Genomic DNA, 14150 nt, shown 5'->3' with positions numbered 1-14150 from the left:
AGGCCACTGCCCTTTCCCCCAGGGCCCTGTTGTAAACAGGTGGATGGGTATGGAGAGGACCTTACAGGACATTGACCCACAGGCTGCCTCTCCTTTCAGAGTTAAGTTCATTAGATGAATCCTGGATCGAGAGCCAGAAGCCCTCATCTCTAATCCTGGCCCTGCCTCTAACTAGTTGATCAACTTGAAGCAAGCCAGTTAGCTTCCTTCCCTCCTGGATGCTCAGCTGGAGTAAGAACAGTAAGGCCTGCACCACCGACCCACCTGGCTATTGTGAAGGCCAGATGAGAGGAAGTGTGTTGAAAGCCCTGTGTTGTTAGATATAAGGCTACATCTTCATTCCCCATGATTTGGCTCAGAGGAGAAGGACATCCAGGTGAAGGGTTTGGTAGGTGTGATGACTTAGGTTTGAAGTTATTTGTGGACAGGACACAGCAAGTAAATTCATTTGACTGGGGGCAGAGAACAGTATGCTGGCTATCGGAGAAACACCTGAAACCTGCAATCATCGTAGAGTTCAAGACTCAAAACCAATGCAAAGGGCATTTCCATTACGGTTTCTGCTCCCCCTTCCCCTCCCCCCCCCCCCCCCCCCCCCACACACACACTGTTTACCACCTCTAAGGATGATATGCCCATCCTTCTTGGGGTGGTGGATTATAAAAGACTTCACAGACAGGGTGACCCTTGAGGAATCTTAGTATAATTTGAAGTGTGAATGGTTCACCAGGCAGAAAACAGAAGCAGCCCATCCCAGGCAGAGGGGTGACCAGTGCAAAGGGCAGAGAACACAGTGCCGCTGGGAATTGCAGGCAAGTCCGTGTGGCTGCAGCCAGGTCAGCCAGAGGGCGACATGGCCAGCTCAGCAGGAACTTAGGAGGACCTGGGAAGCTTCTGAAAGTGTTTAAGCAAAGCAGTAACACATCAGCTTTATATTTTAAAAAGATCACTGCCTCAAACTCGGTGCTCTGCTACCTGAACCTTTTAGTTTTTATTGGGTAGAGGAGAGATCTCAGGGTCTGCAGAGAGTCAGGACTGGTCCTGGTCCCCTCGCTCCACGTGCCTGCAGTCAGCCTTCCTTCTCTGCCTGAGCCAAAGGATGGTGGGGCCCATAGAGCCGGGAGCTGAGTTAGAAAGTGTGGGAGGGAGTTGGCTGCAGGGTCTACACTACCATTGACAATCTGGTAGCACTAAGCCACTCAGATTAAACTGTCTCCTGCTTTTCTTTTGATTATTTCAGTGTAGCAAATGGAATCTTTGACCAGTCGCCAACTTCTTTCCCTCCTTCCATTGGTCTTGCAGGCCACTTAGAATTCAGATGTTCCAAGTCCTAAGCCAGCAATAACATGTGCCATTACTGTCCTCAGGGTGGGTGGAGGGGCTGTACCCTCTGGCCTTTAGAACCATCTGGTGATGAGCTGTGTCACTTGGGGACAAGGGGACCTGAACTTTGGAGACAGACAGGCTGGGCTGGGAGTGCTGGTTCCACCACTAGGGACTCTGGATCTTTATCAGTCATTTAACTCTTCTGCCCGTGCCTGCATTTTCTCATCTGGAAAATGAGAACAGCAGTCTCCACTTGCCAGAGCTTTCGTGTGGATCAAACAGATAGTAGCTCCAAAGCTGCATGTACACAGGGTGGGGCCCAAGTAGGTTTATAATTATGAGTACGCAAAACAGAGTTCATTCTTGTATTATTATTTATTAATTGTTACATTATTTTCCATATTTTTGCCTCACCCTGTGTAGTAAAATCTGTTTATGTTTTTCCTTTAAATGTCAGAGGTTAATTTTCTTTCAGTAATTATTGTCTTAGAAACAAACACAAGAGGTCCAGTGTGTGTGACGCTCCTATGTCTGCTCTACTGTATTATGGAAGCCAGATAAATGGGAGTTGATGATGAAGTATGTCAGAAAAGAAAATGACCCTAAGATGCCAAGCAAGGAAAACTTAGGAAAGAAGAGCCAATAAATAAATCAGTTGATTGGAGTCGAATGTCCTATACACTGGCTTAATGTCATAATTCCAAGGACCGATTTCCACTGATGAGGTCACTGCCTAAACAGCCAGTAATGTGCCTTTCAGGCCAGAAGGACAACACTTACAGGATATATGCAGTTTCAATACACAAATCATTATTATTTGTTAAAAGTCTTCTCGCTCTTTCCATGGCTGCAAACAGCACCCTTGAGCCCACCACCATGGCAACTCCAGTGCATGAATATTTTCCAAGGTGGGTCCCATGGGGGGCACCACGTCAGACACGAAGAGGTTTGCTTTCAGAGCTCATTGTCTAGTGGGGAAAATGGCTGAAGCATGATAAGTCTAATAACACAGATTCTGGAAATTGTGTCTATAGCTTTAGAGTGTTCTGGAAGCAAAAAGATAGTAGGGAAGAGGGCTTTATGGAAAGAGTGACTTTGGTTCCAAGCCTTAGAGGAGGGATGGGTTTCAGCAGGGATGGAGGGAAGGCCTAGTGCAGTTGGAAGAAGCAAACCTGTGAGCTAAGGCTCTCTGCGGAGTGCTGGGTCCAGGACAGGCATTAGGGAGTGCCAGGTGGGAGGTCCTGGGGCTGGGGAGGGGGACAGGTGAAGGTGTCATTTTCCAGATGAGAAAATTCAGACACAGGCAGAGGGGTTAAATGAATGTTAATCACTCTTTAAAGAGAGTGATATTATTCTCCATGGCTTTGCTGGGGAACCCTGAGGTTGTTAATCAAAGGAGCAATGGGAATGGTTGATTTCTCTGGGAACACTGTGTATTCTCGCTGAGTAGCTTTTATGGTTTTAGTTTTATACCAGTTGCAATGTGGAGCTTGGTATCTCTGAGCCTAGTATCTGCATTTTCAGAAGAGAATGGGTCAGTGTTTGCTTTATTCATGATACATCATCCCTTAGCTGGACATTGCTCTTCAAGCCTTGGCATCCCTGGCCAGTGCTCTTCTATTCCCTGCAGCTGTTTCCTAACCTGTCATCCCCTCTACCCCCTCCTCCTTTGCAGGCATCAGCCCGCACTCCTGCTCCCTCCCACCTCACCCTCTGCTTATCTGCATTCTTGCCCAAGCCCACTACTCTCTATCACAGTGCAAGAGGTCTTCCGCTCATTGCATGCTGGGCTCTTCCCCTGAGCTCAGGCTCCCCTAGCCCAGCATCCCCCATTGCATATCCTCTCCCTTCACACTCAGACTTCTTTTCGGTTGCATTTGCATTTCGTTCCTTCCATCTTAAAAGAAACCTGCCTGGATTCTGTATCACTGTTCACTACCACCCTGTCTGGTTTTTTCCTTTACAGCAAGTCCTTGAAAGAGTTATCCATACTCCTCATTTCCTTCCCATTAATGCCTCAATCCTCTGTGACCTGGTTTCCACCCTCGTCACACCTCTGCTCTGGTTAGTATCACCAGATGCTCATTGCAGTGGGCATGCCTTGCTCCTCCTTATCATGAGGGCGGCCTGTGATGTGTCTAACTACTTCCTGAGGCACACTCCGTCCTGGCTTGCAAGATATCACTGTCCCCTGGTTTGTCTCCTGCTGCCCCATCCTTCAAGGTTACACCTTTTTTAAATGGCTTTCTTCTTAAATGTTTTCCTTAAATCTCATCTACTCCAATGACTTCAACAATCACCAGTTGACTGATGATTCCCAAATAGCTTTTATATCTGGCCTAGATCTTTCTCTTAAGGACCAGATGTGTGTATACAACTGCTTACTGGGCCTCTTTACCTAGCTGTTCCACACTCACATTATATTAAACAAAACTGAACATGATTTCTCTGTAGCAGTCCCCTGTGGGCTGGGATGGATGGGCACCACCATCGAGTTGCAGGGATCAGAAGCCTGGATTTTGTCATCGACTGCGTCCTCCACATGGAGTATCTCCAAGTTCCGTCCATTCTACCTCCATAATGTCTTGAACCCATTCTTTCCCCATCCCTTCTGCTTTAGTTCAGGCTAACAGTGTCTGTCATCTCCATTTCTACTGATCTCCTCGTACCAGGCTTGCCCTGTTCTAATTATCCCTCCACTCTGCAGCTGGAGTGATCCTTCAAAAACAATATCTTATTATGTTACTCTCTTGTGCAAAATCCTTCAATGACTCCAAGTAGCCTTAGGATAAAGTCTGAGCAGTCCGTGGTACTGCAGACAAGGCTTCCTGACAATGGCTGACATTTGTCAAGCGCAAATCTATGCCAGGCACTGTTCTCAGTCAGTGCTCACACACATCTCAGCATACGGAATGCACACTGATGTAGCTCCTGTTACTACCCCAGTTTTACAGTTAAGGAAACCAAGGCACAGAAGGGTAAGTCCCTTGCCTGAGATCACACAGCAAGTTGGGGAGCCAAGATTTCCACCCAGGAAGCCCAGCTCTAGGGCCACACTCTTGATCACTGAGTACCCTACAATGTGCCAGAAACTGCTTGAGGCATTGGGGATATAGCAGTCATCCAAATAGTTCCTTCACTGCTGCCTTAGATTCTTGTAACTAATTACAGTAAAGATCAAATATGTTTAACCCAGAGTCTACCTATGGGGCCATACCAAAGGATTTTTGAGAGGGTATTATTCAGAGACTGAATGTCAAGATAAAGTAACTTTAATTATAGTAACAGTTGCTTCATTTAGATAGTTTTCCAGAGAATAAAATTGTATTACTTTTTTTTTTAATGTGCTTATCCTTCGAGCCAGTGGACACCCAGTAAATAAAAAATAAAAAAAGCAGGTTAAAAAAATTGAAAATCTATTTATATTCTAGTGAAGAAAAGAAATAATAAACAAGATATATAGTAAAACATATAGATCAGATAGTGATAAATATTAAGGAAAAACAAAGCAAGAAGGCGGAGTCAGAGAACAGAGAGTTGTAGTTTTGTATGGAATGTCTAGAGAAGACTTGAAGGAAGTGAAGATATCTGGGAGAAAAATAAATATTCCAGCTACAGGAACAGCAAGTACAAAGGCCCTGAGGTAGGAATGTGGCTGGCATGTTTGTGAAACAGCAAAGAGGTTGGTGTGGCAGAGTGAAGAAGAGGGGGGTGCAGACAGGTCGGATCACGTGGGCCTCAAAAGGTCAGTTGTGGGACTTTGACATTAGCTCTGAGTGGGATGGGAAACCACTGGGGCTTTGAGCAGGGGAGTGACATCATGTGAATCGTGAGCAGAGCAGTGCATCCCTCTGGCTGGCGTGTTGAGAATAGACTGTAGAGGAAGAAGATAGAAGCTGGGAGGCCAGTTCGAGACCAATAAGAAGAATCCAGGTGAGAGATGATTGTGTCTGAGACTTATGTAGTAGCAACAGAGGGGGCAAAAAATGGTCGGTTTCTGGATACATTTCAAAGGCGGAGCCGACATCACTTCCCAATGGAAGGCATAAACTGCACGAGGTGTGGCCTTGGCAACTGGAAGAATGGCGTTGGCATTCCCTGAGAAGAGAGAGACTGGGAACAGCAGATTGAAACCCGTGTTAGCCGGGGGGCAGTTTGGGACATACTGGGTCTCACATGCCCATTAAGCAGCAGAATGGAGCTGCGCTGTTGCTCCTTCCCTTATTTAAACACACGTCCACATGAATCTCATTTTTGTCCTATTGATCTACTCAAAGGTTCCCAAACTGGTTTTGCCCTTTCATGTGTCCGGGCTTTTGTATGTGCTGTTCCCTCTGCCCAGAAATCTGTCCCCCCATCCTTGCGTTCAGAAAGCCTTACCGGGTCCGGCACTAATGCACTGACCCGTCAGTCCCTCTTGATGTTCCTTTCCTCCCTCCCCGACTTTAAAATCTGCATGTCATCCACCTTGTTGTACGCAGCACCTAACATAAGAGTCAACACATAGTGATGCCTAATCAGGTAGCTGGGTGGGCGAGTGGGCGAGTGGAATGAGAGATGGAGAGATGAGCACTCAGCACTTAGACCAAACTCTGTTTGATGGTAATGACGGGAATTCCCCTGGAACGTGGCCAGGTGAGATGATCACCCCAGACTGAACTGAAAGGAACAGCAGATGTCAGGAAATTTGTGTGTTAATCCTGACGTACGGGCTACAGCTCTCCAGCCCAGATCCCCCTTTCCCGCAGCGTTCCCCCAACTTCCTGCCCCAGCTCTGCCTCCTGGCCATGCTCATCGCTAGCATCCGTGAGCACAGGCGCTCTATTTGACGCAGCCAGGTCTGTAGGGGAAATTTTGTTATAAAACCGGAAGAGTGTTTAACCCAATGGCTTGCTGCAAGCTCGCTTTCCGAGGGCCTCCGGGTCTGCCAAAATGATCAGGCCTCATTCTTGAGGAAGCTGCCTCAGCCAGGCATTACTAATTTGGGCATTACTAATTCGGATGCCTCTTCAGGCAAATGAGCAATGAATGTAAAGTGCTTTTGTCAGTGAATTGAAAGCAAAGAGACGAGGGAGGGGGGAAGTAAAGGGCAGGTGATCCAATGCTTGGGTTTTGCTTCATTTCCAGAAAGGACAAGCATTGCTTCCTGGAAGCTACACTTGGCAACAGGCAAGGGGAATGGGAAAGATTTATTCCCCTTTGCCAAGGCTCAATAATTCAGCTTGAGTATTTCAAATCGATACATTTCTTGCAAAGTTTCCAAGGGCTGCATTAAAAAAACCATTTTAAAAATTATCATCATGTAGCGGCATTGCCTGATGAGACTGGGTGCCAGGGGTGAGCGGGGTCTTCCAAACAGATAAAGCTCTAATGAGAAAGGAGGCGCTTAAAAGCAGGAGAGCGAGTTGGAGCTGACAGCAAGGCAGGCGCACCTGCAGAGCCTCGGGCACTGCGCACCTCATTGCTCTGTGGGGCTGTCTCCGAGGTGAGCAGCTGGCTCCCTCCTCCTCTGCTGACGTGGAAATCGGTGGCTTATACAGAACTCCATATTTCTCTGAGCTGCCACTTGACACTGAGCAGGAGAAAGACTTGTTTGGGGAGATATCTGGGATTATTGAGATGTCTAGTTTACAGGCTAAGTCACTCATATTTTTGTGAATTTTCTTAAATGTCATCGTTCTGACTTCTGACAGACTTGACTTTTTGTGATAGGAGGTGTGGCAAGATGAGCAAAGGTTGGGTGTCTTTACTGATTTATTTATTGTGAAAACAATTATTGTTGAAAGTATTGCATATGTCTCCCTTTTTTCCCCATTGACCCCTTCTAGTCCACCCCTGCCCCCCACCCCGGGCCACCCTATTGTCTGTGTCCAAGGGTTATGCATATATGCATACAAGTTCTTTGGTTGATCTCTTCCCACCCACCCACCTCGCTCTCCCCGCCTTCTCTCTGAGATTCAACAGGTTTATTTTTTTATTGTTGATATTGTTGTTATTGTTTCAATCCCACTAGAAATTCCTTCCATTTGGAAGGTTTATCATCACTAGAATTATTCTTAGTCCTGTAAGTGAGAGAAGCTAGGAGTTTCCTCCCTTGCTGTCCTGCGCCCCTTGAGGCTCACAGCCATTTTATCACAGTCTTCCCTCTGGGTGCCATCCCTGCGCTTCCTGCACTTTGGGCTGTAACCCCTTTTGGTGTGGTTAGAGACAGCTCAGATTCATTATCACACTGTTTTCACTTAAACCCAGCAACAGTTCACCCAGAGACACAAGAAGATTAGTGCTCTTTTTTTTTTTTTTTTTTTTTTTTTTTAATGAGACACCAGAGGGATGCTGTCCTTGCAAATATGTAGTGTTGTTCTGGGACAGAATCTCTTAGAACCCCCAGGTAAGAGCAGAGCAACTCAATAGCAAAACCAAAAACCAAGGAAATGACAAAACTAGGTGACAAGATATGCCCAAGATACAATGGGGCTTTTGATGGTTTTTAGGACAGGAAAAACCGCAAATGGCCAAGAGGTTTTCACTGGAAAGCCTGGAGCGTTGTTCTGACAGAAGCAGCAGAAGGTGGAGGTCCTTTTGCTGATTCCACGAGGGCCTGGTGCGTGCACGTGGCCTTTGGTGAAATCCGAAGGGTCCAGAGCTCTCTAGTCGCCTTGAACTCTGGAACCAACCATCCAGGTCCTCCTTCCGGGACGACCCTACACGGAGAAGCTGCCAGGAGTGGAATCAAATTGAACAGGACAGCAACAACAGGGACTTAGGAGAGAAGACCCCCAAAAGGGAACAAACAGGACCAGGAGATTTCAGCAAGCAGACAGCTGTGGAGTAGAACACTCCCTAAACGCACGGGCAGGACTTCGTAAAGTTAGAGCCACGCCATGTTTTGAAAGTTCAGAAAAATGAATTTCACCTGGAAACAAGAAGTAGAAGAGCAGAGAGGTCAACTCCATGCAAGGTTTTTATAAGATGAACGCAACTGAGCAGCAGAATAGGGTTCCCAAAGAGCTGGCCAAAAAGACGTGGTTTGGAACCATCGAGGACTGCAACCCATGTCCTGCATGAGCTAAATGATATTAAGAAAATCATACAGAACATGAGAAAAGCCAACATAAATCAGAATTAGGAAAGCTTAGAAGTGGGATGACAGGAAAGAATTAAAAATGAAAGAAATGAAGTGTACACTCGTAAGAATGCACGATGAATATATACAAAAGGTAATATTTAAGAAAAACAGAAAATGAAAGCTGGAACATTTTAAAAATAAAAAAGAGGTTAGGGTAGGGGGAGGACGAGGAGGATAAAGAGGGTCGAATATATGGTGACGGAAGGCTGTGAGCCTTTAGTGTGGTGAGCACACAATACAGTGCACAGATGTCATAGTATAAAGTCCTACACCTGAAATATGTATTATGTTGTTAAGCAGTGTTACCCAGTAAGTTAATTTAAAAAGCGATTAAAGAATTCAAGAGGAAGTGACAAGTATGGAAGAGAGGCGAAGAGATTTCAACATGTGGATAACAGGGCCCGGAAGAAGAAGAGTCAGAGCAAGCTTGTGTCTGCATAGCTCGAGCCTCTGCCTTCATGTGACCTTCTCTTCTGTGTCTCTCCTCTGTTCTCTCATAAGAACATTTGTCATTAGACTTAGGGCCCACCCAAGTAATCCAGGATGATCTCATCCCGAGATCCTTAACTAATTTCATCCGCAAAGATCTATTTTTCAAGTAAGGTCACATTCAAGGCTCCAGGGATTATGACATGGACATATTTTTCTGTGTGTGGGGGAAGGGGGACATCATTCAACCCTCTACAGTCACTGAGCCAGTAGGTGACTGAAACAGGATTTAAACTTTATTTTATAATAAAGTAACTAAAGGAAAAACTTAGTATTTCCCGAAAATTAGCCCTTCTTGCCAAGAGACAAAAGTAGACAGCATGCGTTTGTCCACAGCAGGATAATTGGAGGTCAGCCTGCACACCACCTGGAGGCCCCACGCCAGTTCTTCGCTCTCTGCCCGGCCTCAGGGAAGCGTTCCTACACTTTTTGAACAAACATTACTTGTGCCATCACTTATTCTATTCATTCAGCCTCTCAAGTCAAAGTTAAAACAGATGCAGACCTCTCTGCAGAACTCAGAGCTATCACATCCCTAGTGTAGCACCCACACCTTTTCAAATGCAGAACTGGAAGCTCCTTTGAAGAGTGTAGCCCTAAAAGGCTAAAACTTAAAAAAAAAAAAAAAGCGAAAGAATACCAAATTCTTCTTCCTTTTGCTGCCTCTACCATCCTGCCTGTGGGGGGCTGCTCCTAACTTCTCTCTTAAAACTTGAAGTCCTCTCACTCCTTCCTATGACGCATCACATCCACGGTGTGAACAGAGTCTTTTGATTTGATGTGTTCCCTTTGCCCGCTTCACCTTCCATGGAGGTCTTCACGGCTTTATCCAAGAGATATAAATGACACAGAACTCCAGACGGGTTGACGGAGCCAAAGAGAAAGATATCAAGTGGCAAGGGAGGGTCACTGGGTGCCCCTCTGGCCACTGAGCTGGCCCAGCCACCCCCTCTCCCAGCATCTGGAGTCTCAGACCAGCCTGGGGCCCATGGTGAACACAAGACAGCGTGTGTTGCTGCCCCGGACGTGAACATGGAGCTGTTTTGTTTTGTGTTTTTTTTTTAATTTTCCTGAATCCAAGTGACCATCTTAAGGCCTGAAACCAGGGCTTTAGTAAACGTGGCCACTCTGACACCAGGGATTGTAACCAGTGGAAGAACATGACAACTTTTTAACTGGGTAAATGTACGAAAACCATTTTCCTATGAACATTCTCAGGAAAGAAGGACTAGGGGGCTGAGAAAGGGAGAGAAGTCTGTGACACACACACGTGCACACGTGTGCACACAGGTGCAACACAGTTATCTTTAAATAGAAGTCTCTTCTCCAAGTTTTTTTTTTTGTTTTGTTTCACGCTGCCCTGGTCAAATGAATTCATGCTGCCACGGTCGGCCTGCCCTGGGACTGCTGAGTCAGCATCGCCCAGGTAGCCTTGCAGAGGAGGTGGATTCAGGACCCAAAGGCTTTTGAAAACACTGGGAATCACTCACCAGAGAGTCGGGGGAGGAGGAGTAGGAAGCGGGTGGAGGAGTAGGATTCTCCTTAAAAGAAACATTTTTCAGAAGAGGGTTGTTTTGTGAGTTAGGTTGCTTGAACCCCTGGCCAGATCTGCCTCTCAGCCCTGCCTGTCTTTTCTGAGGTCTGCGGACTTAGCATGGTAAAAGTTAAACACTGATTTTGGTCTCCCTTTCCTGGCTCCTCCCTCGCCACCATACACACACCCCGCTCCACCCCCAGCCTCCTGCTCCCTCTCAGGTGACAATGGGGACCATCTCTGTCCTGAGAAAAGGCCACCTTGCTTTTCGGTTTCCTTGGAACGAAGAGACCCCTGGAGGGAAGGGACCAGGCACAGCTGGACCACACAAAGGAAAGCATCTCCCATGCCAGTGCCTGGGCAGATCAGGCCCCGTCAGACTGAGAGTGAGTTCCGCTCTTGTACACTCAGCAAAGGAACCAGAGACTGCGGCAGGCACAAGAGACGATCCTGTGTGGTTTAAAGGAACAATAGGGAAAGAAAAGATGTTCATTCTTCTTTCTTCAGACACATAGTAGGTCCTCTGTATTTTGTGAATCATGCCAATCCAATGAAGTCTTTATGTTCTCAGTGCCCCCTGGGGAGTCCACGGAGGATTAAAAAACCGTCCTGCACCAACCTTTCCCTGCCGATGGTGAATGTTCCTAAAACCCGCGGCCTTTCTGTAAGAAGTGTGGCAAGCGTCGACCCCACAAAGTAACACAGTACAGTGATTCTCTGTGTGCACAGGGAAAGCATTATGGCAGGAAGCAGAGTGGCTATGGTGGGCAGACTAAGCCGATTTTCTGCAAAAAAAGGCTAAAACTACAAAGAAGATTATGCTGAGGCTTGAGTGCGTTGAGCCTAACTGCAGATCTCAGAGAATGCTGGCTACTGAGAGATGCAAGCATTTTGAACTGGGAGGAGATAAGAAGAGGAAGGGTCGCGTAATCCAGGTCTAAGCTTCATATTTTGTTTTATTATGACAATAAAATCTTGAGGCTATGTTCACTTCATAAAAACAAAAATGAGAAAACAACCTTCTTGCACCAGCTTTCTGCCTGGTAGTTTGTTTGCTCTCTAAAGCTACTTGAAGGACATTTCAACTCTTGTCCTACATCTTTTCCTTCTTAAAAATGGGCTTCTTTGTATGCACGAAGATCCGTAAATTTGAAAACAAACGTAGCTTTCTGCTCTGCAATATGAGAAATTCTGCCCTTAATTGCCTTTTTCCTTTAGAAATGCATCTCTCAGTAGTATCTCTTCTTGCACAGCCCAATTGCCTTCACTGTTCGTAAATTTGGGTAATTGGCAGTAATTGACCTTCACTAGTCTGAACAAAAGCGTGCAATATGTTAGCAATGATTTCTAAAATGCCCGAGGAAGGGGCATTCCATATTTAAGGTCAGATGTGTGCATTTCCTAAGGAAATGACACCCAGAGTTGGCTTTCGTCATTTATTGTACCCCCCCTCCCCACTTTGGAGTGAGAGGAGGGCCCCCTGCCTGCCTTTCTTCTCTTTCCTCAAAATATGAAGAGAGATGTGTGTGTGTGTGTGTTTCTCTTCTCAGATCTACTTAGGTTTTGGCATTATATCACTGGTACATAGTATCAGACCCATTTGCACACACAAGGCTAAAAATATTCTAAACTGATTCTCCAAGGATCCAGAGATAAACTTGATCTAATCCATAAACTTTGAAACTGTAAGTAAATGTTGGTGTACGTGTGCCTGTGAGTTTCGAAAGAGGGTCAGTGGCTCTCACTGAAATCTCAAAGGGACCAGTTACCTCCTGAACTTAGGAAGTACTGCTCTAATCTCTCCTTCTCTCTGTTACCCCCGTCACCTCTCTTTTCAATAGAACTTTTGTTAAAATATTGATGTTTTGTTCATCATGGATATTTGCATTAATTTTACTTTTTAAATAATGCATTAGCCTATTATTATTTTTTGTAATCACTGAGCTTTTTGGCACAGCCTTAAATTTTGCACCCAAGGCGACTGTCTCCCTTGCCTCACCCTAGTCCCAGACCTGAGTGGGCTCCTAATCTGGCCTTCCCCCCTCCAGCCTCTCACCTGCTCCAGTCACTTGCCCCATCTGCACGCTGACGGTGCCTCCTTAGAGTCCTGTGCTACCCTCCTAGCTCCTACAGGAGCCTTCACACCGCTTACGAGAAACTTGTTCTTGTAAGTGAGCTGCAGAAAGTATTTCCGTTTCCTGGAGACGTGTGACAAAGTACAATTAGTCTGCTATCCCATCTCTGTCCTATCCAACCTCCCAAGATTTACTGAGCGCATCCTGTGTACCAGGCACAGTGCAGGGATTATCTCATTTCATACCTGAATTTGCTCTAGGAGGTAAGGACTATTCTTGGCCCCATTTTACTGCTGGGAGAACTGTGGTCCAGGGATGTAACTTATTCAAGGCCACTGAGCTAGTAGGTGACAGGACCAGGACTTGAACTCGGGACTATCTGAATCCAAAACCCAAGTTTTGATCTAAAATGTTACATGCCTCTCACTATGTTGGGCTTGCTGCTCAAAAGCAGAAATGAGAAGGAATCTTCTAAGTCATGTTTGTGAGGGTGAGCAGGCCCCAGGCCAGTTTTACTGTCACCAGGTTTGCTGATAAAAATCCCTTTGTGGATAACACAGAGTGAAAGCCACACAGAAAAATCTAGCAAATGAGGTTTACAAGAAAAAATTAATCGAGGGAATTGAATGTGACATATAACATACACATAGTATTCTTGCTCTTGGGGTTTTGTCCAAAAGACATGAGTGTAACCTTCCAACATCCACTTGGAAATGGCGTTCTGAGATACAGGGTGACCTTGGGGACAAGAACAGGAAATGTTTTGGAACTTCCAACTCCCTAGTAACCGAGTTTGTATGTTGAAAGCAGTTTTGATCAAATAGCACATCCAAAGGCAAAGGCAGACCCAGGGGAATGAGTGCAGGACTTGGCAGAGTACGTCCAAGACCAGCATATCCAAGACCAGTGTGGGAGCCTGGGGCCCACGGCCTGGCAGGGCAGGGAAAGGAGTCAGAGAAGGCCCCGGAAAGTGCTCTGATGACGTGTTGTTTTGGTGTGGAGGGTTCATTTATTATACGGCAAACCCTGCCCGCTGCGACCCCTTTGTGGAAGTCAGAAGGGGCTCTTGAGCACAGCTCAGAGTTCTGAGTCTAAGCTAAACCAGACCTGCCAGGAGAAGTTGAGTTTCTGGTTTATTATTCCTAAATCCCTTGCATTTTAACAGTGGATTTTTAGAGTGCAAGGGGCCTTTCTATCCATTATTTCCTTTGATCTAGAGGAAGTTCATTGGACTGATACAGAAGACCTGGACCTGGAGTTCTGGCCTTAGGCCCATTGTGACCTTGGGAAAGTCCCTCAGCCTGTCTAAGCTTTAGTTTCTTCTGCAAATACGGTTGTACCAGCCTTAGCTCAATCACAGAACAGTTGCTGGGATTACCTGGGTGTGGAAGCATCTGGGAATGGTAAAGAACTGAGCAGATCTTCATGAAGTGTCCTACCTGCCATGAGTGGTATCGGGTGGGATGGGGTGGCAGTCGCAGGCTGCAGAGCTGGCCCACAGATGATCAGTGCGGGCGATCTTTGGCTGAATGGCCTGGCGTTACTGGCTATGCTGAGCATGATGTGAGAATCACTGAGCAATCCCCTTCCACTACATGCA

At 46.2% G+C, this 14150-nt stretch overlaps 1 protein-coding gene and 1 pseudogene across 2 annotated transcripts in view; both read left to right on the top strand.

Annotated features, from left to right (window-relative positions):
- ETV6 (ETS variant transcription factor 6) overlaps window positions 1-14150 on the top strand; it is a 234745-nt gene that overhangs the window by 163983 nt on the left and 56612 nt on the right. The gene's annotated exons all lie outside the window — the stretch shown is intronic.
- On the top strand, window positions 11107-11440 carry LOC308243950 (large ribosomal subunit protein eL42-like; annotated as a pseudogene). The gene has a single exon. The product of its transcript is annotated as a large ribosomal subunit protein eL42-like (transcript).

The sequence above is a fragment of the Plecotus auritus genome (genome assembly GCF_963455305.1).
Source record: "Plecotus auritus genome assembly, chromosome: 3".
Lineage (NCBI taxonomy): Eukaryota > Metazoa > Chordata > Mammalia > Chiroptera > Vespertilionidae > Plecotus > Plecotus auritus.
The sequence above is the reverse complement of the archived record's forward strand: the minus strand, read 5'-3'. Positions and strand labels throughout refer to the sequence as shown.